Source organism: Anabrus simplex, chromosome 1, assembly GCF_040414725.1.
Source record: "Anabrus simplex isolate iqAnaSimp1 chromosome 1, ASM4041472v1, whole genome shotgun sequence".
NCBI lineage: Eukaryota > Metazoa > Arthropoda > Insecta > Orthoptera > Tettigoniidae > Anabrus > Anabrus simplex.
In genome coordinates this window covers 207,065,285-207,075,924 of record NC_090265.1, presented here as the reverse complement: position 1 = coordinate 207,075,924, position 10,640 = coordinate 207,065,285, and positions in this window count along the sequence as shown.

The following is a 10,640-nucleotide window of genomic DNA, read 5'->3' as shown; positions in this document are numbered from 1 at the left end:
GTCCAATAGCTGGGACCCCAGGCAGAGATTCATCTTTTGTGTGATGTGAGAATTGTGTTATTAGAAATTTGTCTTTCAAGGAACAACCGATTCCTACCTATAGATGCAAAGAGTGCGGAAAGACGTTTCTCCGGGGCTAACACAAGAGACATCATGAGATGTTGTGTAAGACTGCTTTTCAATGCAAACACTGTAGAAGACACTTGAAAAAAAGCTTACAACGGGCAACGTCAAGGAAACGCGTATACTTTAGTTTCATCAAGAAACAAATTTAAAGAGCTCAAACGTATTCATGGAGATACTAATTTGTTTTTAAAAAGTACAACACTGCGACATATTTTTAATTCTTCCTCTACGCCTGCTGCATGTTCTGTTACTATGCACACATCTCAAGATTAAAGAGAATCAGGATGGTAAAGATGATGATGTTAAAGACGATCTCAAGGTTTCTTTGGCATCAAAGCTTTTTAATTTTACTTCATTTTCTAATTGATGATGCTTGTTGTTTTAAGGGGCCTAACATCAAAGGTCATCGGCCCCTTCATTTTCTAAGCCTATTACACGTTCTGTCGGCATGCAAACGTATCAAGAAGAACACAAGCATGATGATATATAAGAAGAATAAGAATAAGATGAGGAGCAAGATAATAATTATGATAATAATGCAGAAGATGATGATTTCAACACAATTTTGCCATTCAAACCATGCTCAGATTTTACCTACAATCCCAATCGCAGAAGCCAGTACTACTTCAAAACATGTGTTACCCTTTCCTACACGCCAAATGTCTGCATGTAAACGCAATGTTAACAACAAGTCTCTGTTACCCTATATAGATGTAAGATATTGTAAAAACTCCAATCTACTCGAAAAAGGTTTGCAACTACTAAGAATCTATCACGATGCTGGTTACTCACAGTATCAAGCAGACATTTTAGAAAAAGAGCACAAGTACGTCATGCGGGTACTACTAAGTAATAGATCTGCAAAACGAAGACGTCACCTGTAAGCTATCTCCTTCTAACCTACAGCAACCTAAAGAAGAACACAAGCATGATGATATATAAGAATAAGAATAAGAAGAGAATCAAGATAATAATTATGATAATAATGAAGATGATGATGATTTCAACACAATTTTGCCATTCAAACCATGCTCAGATATCACTCGTATTTCCCCCTAAAACTAATCCACCTCTTAGTACCATATAGTGAACAAAACTCATACAAACTATGTATTAATTCCTTCAGGGTGTTAACTCCGTCTCTAGCTTTAGAGCCAGACTCAATCCTGGATAAAAGAGGAGAGACATCACAATTCGAACAGAAGCTCATTTACACATTATGCCCTTTTCTCCTTTCGCCATTTTTCTTTTTTGCCCTTCTGCCTTTCTGCCTTTTGCCCTTCTGCCCTTTTGCCAGTTTGCACTTTTAACATTTAGCCCCTTTCCTCTTTTGTCCTTTTACCATTTTGCCCTTTTGGCCTTTGGCCCTTTTACCCTTTTGCCCTTTTCTGCAATCGCTCGACTCCAAGACATAAGGTCGCCTTTCAACGTTATGCCTCTGTCAATAAATCACATGTAGAAAACCTTACACCATCTTCCTAGTGCCATCAGTACAATGTGCAGCCGCCATCCTATTACAAGTTCAGTTTTCACCAGTCTCCGCATCAAAACCTGTAATGTAACCTTGAACCATGCCTCATCTTCTTTAGATAGGGTTAAGCCTAGAATCGAATCTCAAACTTAAACCTGCAGTGCCCTTGTAAGGTTAAGCCTGGCGTAAATTTCAAGGCTGTTATTTAAGCTAGCACTCTTATCTATAATCACGTTGGCAGTTATGATAAGGTAGCACTCTCTGGCATCAAACTTGAGTCTGTAAAGCTAACACTCTTGTAAGGTTAAGCTTGGTGTCGAATCCGTGCCCGTTAGGTTAAGCTTGTGCTGAGGAAGTGGTGGTAGTCATACGCTACTATGTTTGTGAGGAGAAGGAGGAGGAGGAGGAATGACTGCCTTTACTCAGCTTCGAGCTCCAAAAAGGCTTCCCAAATGTTACGCTACTATGAATAAAGTGCATGCCTAATCCGTGCGTCGTAGGTTAAGCTTCCATTCCGGAGGAGGAGGTAGTCGTAGGCTACTAAGTCTATGACGAGGAGGAATGACTCTATAGTTACTCAGCTTCGAGCCCCGAAGATGCTTCACAAATGTTACGCCTCTATGAATAAAGTACATGTATTAAGCCTTCACCATCTCCCTAGTCGCATTGGTACAATGTGCAGCCCCCATATTGCCCGCCGTTCAGCTCTGAGTCCCCGATGTCACCTTCTTACATTATGCCCCTATGAATAAACATACTTATTAAACCTGATCGCCGCCATCCTTTTCCAAGTTCCACTCCAGTTCCATGAGATTGCCTTCTAGTGTTTCATCCTATAAATAAAGCATATGTACTAGGTTTTACACCATCTTCCCGGTCCTATTAGTTCAACGTCTAGCCGCTATCTTGTTCAAGATTCCAAGTTCAACTAGGGGCCGAAGTCCTTCGATGTTAGGCCCCTTTAAACAACAAGCATCATCATCATCATCATCACCAAGTTCAACTCCAAGCCCCCTGAGGATGCCTTCTAACGTTTCGTCCCTATGAACAAAGCATATGTATTAAGACTTACACCATCTCCATAGACCTATTAGTACTACGCGTAGCCACTAAGCTCGTGTAGGGAAGGTCAACCAGTTAGGTTAACGCACTGTCAGCATGTGGTTAAGCCTACACAAATAGCCTGGGTGTAAACTTACGTTCACCTGGCATAGGGAAGGGAAATCCACCAAATTTCAAACGTACGCAAATTTTTACGCACGCAGACCGGGGCAATGGCATGTACGAGCACCTGGGTAAATGTACAAAAAGCTACATTCGCAAATTTTTGCTAGGTTAGTAACCCTTGCTGCTTGCAGAAACAATTCTGCTGAGACATGAAATTGTTTGTTTCATAATACATTTTCAGCATTCCTTTATCTGTAGCGGATTGAGCTCTTAGGTTACACTAGTCTTCGGTCCAAGGAAATTCTAGTATATGTTACGTCCCCTATGAGTAAAGCACATCACACCATCTCCCCAGTCCCATGTGTAGCCGCCATCTTGTTCCAATTTCAGCACCCTACGTTACGGCCCCTATGAATAAAGCACATGTATTAACCCTTATGCCGTTTCCCTAGTGAAATGTGTACCCGCCATCTTGTTCCGTGATCAGCTTACAACATTACGGCCCTTCCATGCGTAAGGCGTAATGTTAAGCCAGTACATTTTGCCACAGTGTAGGTAAGGGCAGCTGGTTAGTTTAACGCCTGGTCAGCGTGAGTTGAAGCCAGCACTTTGATCCAGTGTGTACGGAAGGGCAACCGGTTAGTTTAACGCCTGTTCTGCGTAAGGTCTGGTCTGCATTTTCAGTCATTATATAGGACAGGTCAACCGGTTAGGTTAATGCCTGGTCATCGTAAGTTTAAACCTGCACTTTTAGCAAGGGTGTAAGTTAGTTTAGGTTAATCGTGGTCAGTGAAACGTTAGACCTGCACTGGTATATAGTTAGTCCGGGTATCGAACTTAGTCTGTTAAGTTAAGCGGTTAGCCTGAGAGGTTAGGGTAGGTTAACGCTTGGTCAGCGTATCGATAGACATGCACTTTCATGCTGTGAGTCCGGGTATTGAACTTAAAAGTCTGTTAACTTAAGCTTAAACTCTTATGCGTTTAGCCTGGGAGGTTAGGTTAGGTTCATCCTTGGTCAGTGTAGTTGAAGCCTGCACGTTTAGCATGTTTGTGAGTAGGTTAGCTTAAGCGCGGTCAGCGTAACGTTTGACCTGAAATGTTGTGCAGTTAGTCCGTGTACCGAACTTATTCTGTTAAATTAAGCTTCCAATCTTATACCGTTGGCCCGGGTGTTGAACTTAGGCCTGTAAGGTTAACGCCATTAGGCTTGGGGTCAAACCCGTAGTCTGCGAGTTTAAGCCTGGACACGTAGCCAGCGTAAGGTCATCTGAGGTTAGGAGCGCGCTCTTAGCCAACTTTTCAAGTCAGGTCATGTAAAGGTATGCATTTACTCTTAGTCAGCACATACCATGAGGTGGAGACCTCTCCCAGGGGGCCGGAGGTGGAGGTGGCCGCAGAACTCTCCAAAAACCACTACTGTTACTCATTACTTCATAATTCAACAGATTTAGGTATTTTGTCATTGTTATTTCCATATCTGTTTGGCAATTATGCTGGTAGCAATTCAATGAATTTCATACAGTTAAACAGAGTAACTCATATTATAGAGGAGATAATTCATTTCTAAGGATAGGATAAGTTTAGTAGAAACGACTTTTAAGTTCTGTGTATTAAAGAAGAGATAAGCTTATCCCGTCCTAAATAGCATGATTACTATCGTAATTTTCCAGAGCAAAAGAGATCGTTACTTCTAATAGCGGCCACAGTATCGACAACGCGATGGATTTCCATAGCTTCCTATTTTCCCACCGGGAAAATCCTGGGGCTGTACCTTAATTAAGACCACAGCCATTCCCTTTCCAGCCCTAACATTTCTTGATACAACCGTCGCGTCGTCAATAATCTATCTGACTTTGTGCGACGTTAAAGCTCCAGAAACAAAATAAAGAAGTAGCGGAAACGGTGGAAGCCTAATCAAAGACTAGCAGTGAATCATATGAAACGATAAAACGTACGTTACATACATACTCATTCATAGTCATATATGTTAGCTCATACTTGTCCATAATCCTTCCTCATCTCGCAGGAGAACATTTCCCGTCGGTTCGTCTTTGTGTTGGATCTTTCTGGTGAACTTATGAGCTTTGTGAGAAATTTCAGCCAACCTTTTGGTCCAATGATAGTAGTCTAGTGCCGCCAAGGGAGGATATGGATAATTAAGAATGCATTCGCCGCAGAATTTACAGTGTCAAAGTATCTTGAAGCACATTCCGCTGACTAAGAATAGTAGAGCACTTGAAATATGTTTTGCATATAAATAGTTGATGTTGCTGTTGCTCATTTTGATGCCGTCTACGAATATATGTAAGACTGGCTGAGTTACTCAACGTCGATGAAAAATACCAGATTTCCACACACACAACGCAGGACGAATGTCGTGGAGATGCTGAAGTCGTCAAATTTATGTTCAGTCTTCAGCCCTAAGGCTGGTTGGATCCTCAACAGTTCTGCCATCAGCTGTCATACATGGCCTAGGCATCACTGAAAAGGCGTACTAGGTAAATGAGGAGTGAAGTAGTTTCCCGTTGCTTTCCTCACCTAGCCAGAAGTTGCTATTGCATATCAGTCTGCCAACCCCACTGAAATTCGTGCATCAACCGACCCTATGAACAACGTTGTCACACCATTCACAGCAGGGACTGGCTGCATAAGGAATGGCATTACTAGCATCGCTCACACCTCAGTCACTTTCACATTGTCAAAGAGAAGGGTAAGAATGAGACAGGTCAATGAACGTAATAACATTGCTCTAGCCTATACCAGAAGACATAGTGCACTCTAAAGACTAGGTCCCGCCAGCAAAGGCATAGCAGGCTCAATGAGGATCCGCTGATGGATGGACATCCGGCTCCATCAGAATACTACCCATTCCCACCATGAGAGTTTCGTTGATCAAAACTACTGTTTTAAATATCGTTCGCCTTTCATACATGGCGAGAACCTCTTCAGAGACTCCACCCTATGCCCCATGTGTCTTTAACAAAGCTGGAAAGCGCTGTGTCGTGTTTTACTAATAATTTAGCTCTAATAACCTTATCAGTGTAACAGTTCAGATAAACCACGCATCTGTCACTCATCCGAGAACGTAAAACAAAGTGTTTGTCCAAATATTTGTTCTTTGATTTATAAGTCTATGGGAACTTTCGATTTCAAGGAAAATACACGTGATATAATGTCGTGACGATCATTGGGATACTGACTAATTTAAACGACATTCAATTCCACTTGATAATTGTAATCGAAGTATCATGATAGAAATATATATGCATGTAACATACTGAGTTCATTCATGTACATATCAACGCACTCCGGAGGGAAACTGTTCGAAAAGAAAGCTCTCTCATTTTAACTGAAGATATCATTAAAATGACGGTAGCTTTCAGCTCATTTAGTGAGTTCTTATATAGACAGATCTTTTCGCCTATATCTTCACAAACATATATAACAAGAATTAGTCAGACTGATGACGAAATGAGTGCAGTAGTTCATCTCGCCGTGCTTTATGGTAATCCGATAAGAATTGAAAGGGAAGGAAATTTTCCTTACAGCAACCTTTCTTTTTTTGGTAAGCCGTGCTTGACACATTCCTTTCACCCCAGCAATACGACTACCTTGTCTCGTGTTGGCTAGTTATAGTGACCTCAGTGATACTCAAGGTACGTAGAATACAAGGTAGGGATCACGAGAGAGGTGCGCAGTGGCAAAGCAGAGCTGTGACGTCACGCAGGACCCTCGCGTTGAATCTGCCTGAATGAGGTAGAGGTAGTTCGAATAAGAATCGCTGTGCACGTAGAAGCTAGGTGCTAATAATACACGGTAGTAACATATCTGTGGTGTATAAGAAACCGTGTGTGTTTATTTCATGAGATAAAACGTAAAAAGCAGTAACAGTGTACACTTTTCAGTATGCTTTGTCATGCCATTTCAGGCTGCACAAATCATAGCAGACACGCGAAGGAACGAAACATACACTTTCATGTATTCCCTAAAACCACTGACGTAAATACATGGCGACAGAAGTAATCAAGACATTATCGAAAGCTATCTTTCTCAGCTTCGAAGGTTCGGAAGGCTTTATGGTGATCCTCTTCCGACAGCCGTGACGTGAAAGGTGAAATTATTGCTTCTAGCCTCAATGCTTCCGAGGCGATAAAAAATTCCAACTGTTCTCCGGAAGATTATGAAATATTACGCCCAAATATGTACTAATGAACTCGATCAAAACTTGGATATCGTGTGCCAGTCTAAGGCCAGCGTTGAGCCCACAACATCCTATTTTTTATCGGAGGATAAGCAAGGGTTCGTTAAAGCCCTTGAAGATCTAGTATAACAGCTCAAAGACAGTCGTGAAACCAAGGAGCTGCTTGAAGACTTCCCTGGCTATATAGCTTTTAGGATAAAGAAGAAGAACCTCGATATAGAAAGTAATTACGGAGAGAAAACAGGTCAAAATACAAGGGGTGGAAATTAAATTGCAAAAGAGTCCCAATTTTTTTTCAAGATGCTTTACGTCGCACCGACACAGATAAGTCTTACGGCGACGATGGGACAGGAAAGGGCTAGGATGGGAAGGAAGCATCCGTGGCCTTAATTAAGGTTCAGCCCGTGCATTTGCGTGGTGTGAAAATGGGAAACCACGGAAAACCATCTTCAGGGCTGCCGACAGTGAGGTTCGAACCCAATCTCCCGAATACTGGATACTGGCCGCACTTAAGCGACTACAGCTCGGTAGTTTCAATTTTACCACGGGAAAGAACAAACCTTACGGATATCCTGAAAAAGAAATTCCCCGAAATTTATGAACTTGCAAGTTGCTTCGTGAGAAGCAGTTCTTTTATTCGAATGGACGATTTAAACAAAAGTAAGACATTGAAGAGACCGGGTTTCAGGTAATACAACACCGATAAAGAAAGAAGAAAAGCAAAGAAATTCCACTGATGCTATGGATAAGTGTGTTTGATATTTTTTTTAATATCAGCATTATTCTTTGTGTATAACATACCTGTTATTTTTTTATGAAAGGCAATTTATTACGTTGTATATGAAACCAGTGCTAAGAATGTTAACATACAGGCTCATTAATATGGCCTATCTAATTTTAACGTGTAATTTGTCAGTTCCTGGCACTTGGAGGAGAACATTTACTGTACTGTTCATGGTGTGGACAGTTTCCTAACATTTGCTGTTTGTGTTGTTGACAGTGTATATAGTATATATAGTTTCCCAATATTGCTTGTAACAACGGACATATTTCTTGCAGTCATCAAGCTTTAATATTCGAGTCTATAACAATTAGAGCCCCTTGGTATTGTTATCATAGGTGTTGAGAACATGAACATATGGAATGGTCATTCCACTGCGATCACAGTCTCAGCATTGTTACAACCTTTTATACAGATCGAAATACTTCAGAAACGCAGCTGGATTCACACTGTATTTGATCTCCTATTATTACTCTACTGTAATAATGAAGTGTAATGCATTTTCTTAGGTGATGTTAAGATATCAATGAAGTTCTCTTGTGGCTAAAACAGAATAGCTTACAGCAGTGTATTAGCCTACCTCATGCAGAAGACAAGGCGCTGAGGGTTCATGTTGACGTCATCGACGGCCAAGCGTGGTGGGGAGACCTGCGCGTTATCCCTACCTCTTACTTTAACTACCTTGAGTGATACTCTTGTTAATGTCATCGTCGACATGGCACCATGCCATCTTCAGCTGCTTTACATTCGGGCAACTTGTGATTTGGTTTGTGCTGTTGCAGGATCTCACAGACTAAAGGAAATGGCCAGAGTCAGTATGTGTCACTTTTGACAGAGAAATTGCATGTTCCAGGGGATGAACTATAGGATCCAATTGAATTTTACAGGAGGAATAGCAAATTACTTTGTGAGATCCAGTGTGGGCTGCTGAATTTAACTGATGAGAGAGTCATATACCACTATAACCTACTTCGCTGCTTTTCACTTCGGTTGAGGTTGATCTTAATCTTTTAACATTTGCTCTGTCTGCTTCTAAGTGCCTGTGATCTTTGTCAGCAATTCGTGTTACTCGGCTTGTCGTCTTTCCCATTTCTGTTGAAAATTCTACCTTTATTTGGTGAATTATAACTATATCGTCGTTCTACTAACGCCTGTAAATATTCATCAGCGTTTAAATTTTGTGTCTAATTGTTTATCGGAGCCGTCCAACGATGCTTTCTATAGACCTTGTCTAATCCTCTGAGAGCAGAACATCACCTTACTATCAGCATCAGCCAGAATATCGAGCAGCACTCCTTTTAGGTCTGTCATCAGGGACCCTCGCCTCGCACTATGAAGCAGTTTTTCTGGACTGAATGGGTTAGGTAGTAGAGCACTGGTTAGAAGTAACCAGGTTTGTGGGTTTCATACCAGTATCGGTGATATTTGAAGAGGCATCTTTGAACCAACCTGCACATAAATGAACTCTTGTGTCACAGAATTGTCGGCACTTTTACGTGAGTTTTACTTCTGTGATCATAAGCCACGGGACCTCCATTTATATGCGGAATCCATCCCATAAGACGTGACATTTCCTTTCGTAAATTCAGCATGCATTTCCAGAAATCAAATCCGGACTGTCTTGTTGAAAAGCCAGCAGCAATGGCACTGGTACTGCTTCTGTTACACCCCGTTTTAACCCGTCTTTCCTGTGGTGTCAGGGGTTGTAGATTATTTAGCAGAGTTTTAAGGTCAGATGCCCTTCTTGGTGCTAACCATTAGAGGAGAAATGCTGCATGTTAACGTGGGGGCGGGTGTCGTATCTTGTTATGTGTTCCGTACAAATGTTGAATTGGACAGAAACCGCCCATCTCCGAGCCATACAAATGCACTTGTTGATTTAATAATCCCTCGCCCGGATGGGAATCGAACTCGGGATCTCAAGGATGAAAAGACGCTATCCATTCAACTATGCATCCGGCCAGTTGGGTGCAATTATGGTATTATTTATTAAATAACTGGCCAACTAGAACAGCATGGCGCAGTTGTCAGCGGCACGCTATTTGAGCGAGTTTCCTGCAATCGGATTGTGTGTGGTTGGAATACCACTGCCGACCGCATTGAAGATAGTGTTCCGTGCATTCCCATTTTCTCCTCCAGGGTACAAATAAGAGGCAGGAATCTTCATCATTGGATTAGGCCAAGTTACGCGTAATGTCTCATTGTCGAATAGTAATCGAAAATTTAAAGCGTGAAGTTACGCCCTATACTAATAGGAAACTTGTGTTACTTCGTGACAGTACGTCTTGCCATGTCTTGTATCATGCTTGCATTGAACTTCCAGCTAATTTGCAACGTACGGATCAAGAATAACGTCTGAATTCTTGAATGCTAGTCGTTCCTCTGGAATGAGGTTATGCATGTTATTATTTTTGTTGACAGCGGACGGTCTGCCTTGAAGATACAACAGCAAGTCGCAACCAGTCGAAACACTTGCGCCTAAACCTCGGCAGCCACTGTGCTGCAATTCTAGCAATTTCCAAAACACGACTTTCCTTGTGAACGGTGCGACTCCAGACCTGAAACTTGCGATATTGTGATCCTCTCCGCAAGTTTGTGTTACTTGGGTGCGTCAGTCACCTCACACCCTATATAAACCACCACATATACACGCGGTGATACATATATCCCTCCACATAGGGTTGGCGTAAGAAATGCATCAGGGCGTAAAACTGGGCTTAATCTACACATAGTACCAAATAAATTGGGAAAAGGCGACGAAGAGCAGAAGAACAAGAAGTATTCTCTTGTCCTGCCTAATCATAATCAACCAAATTTCTTTAATAGGTCTGCCTACTATTATTTGTCGCTGCTTTACGTACATCATGTACAGATTGCCTATATTTCGATTACAT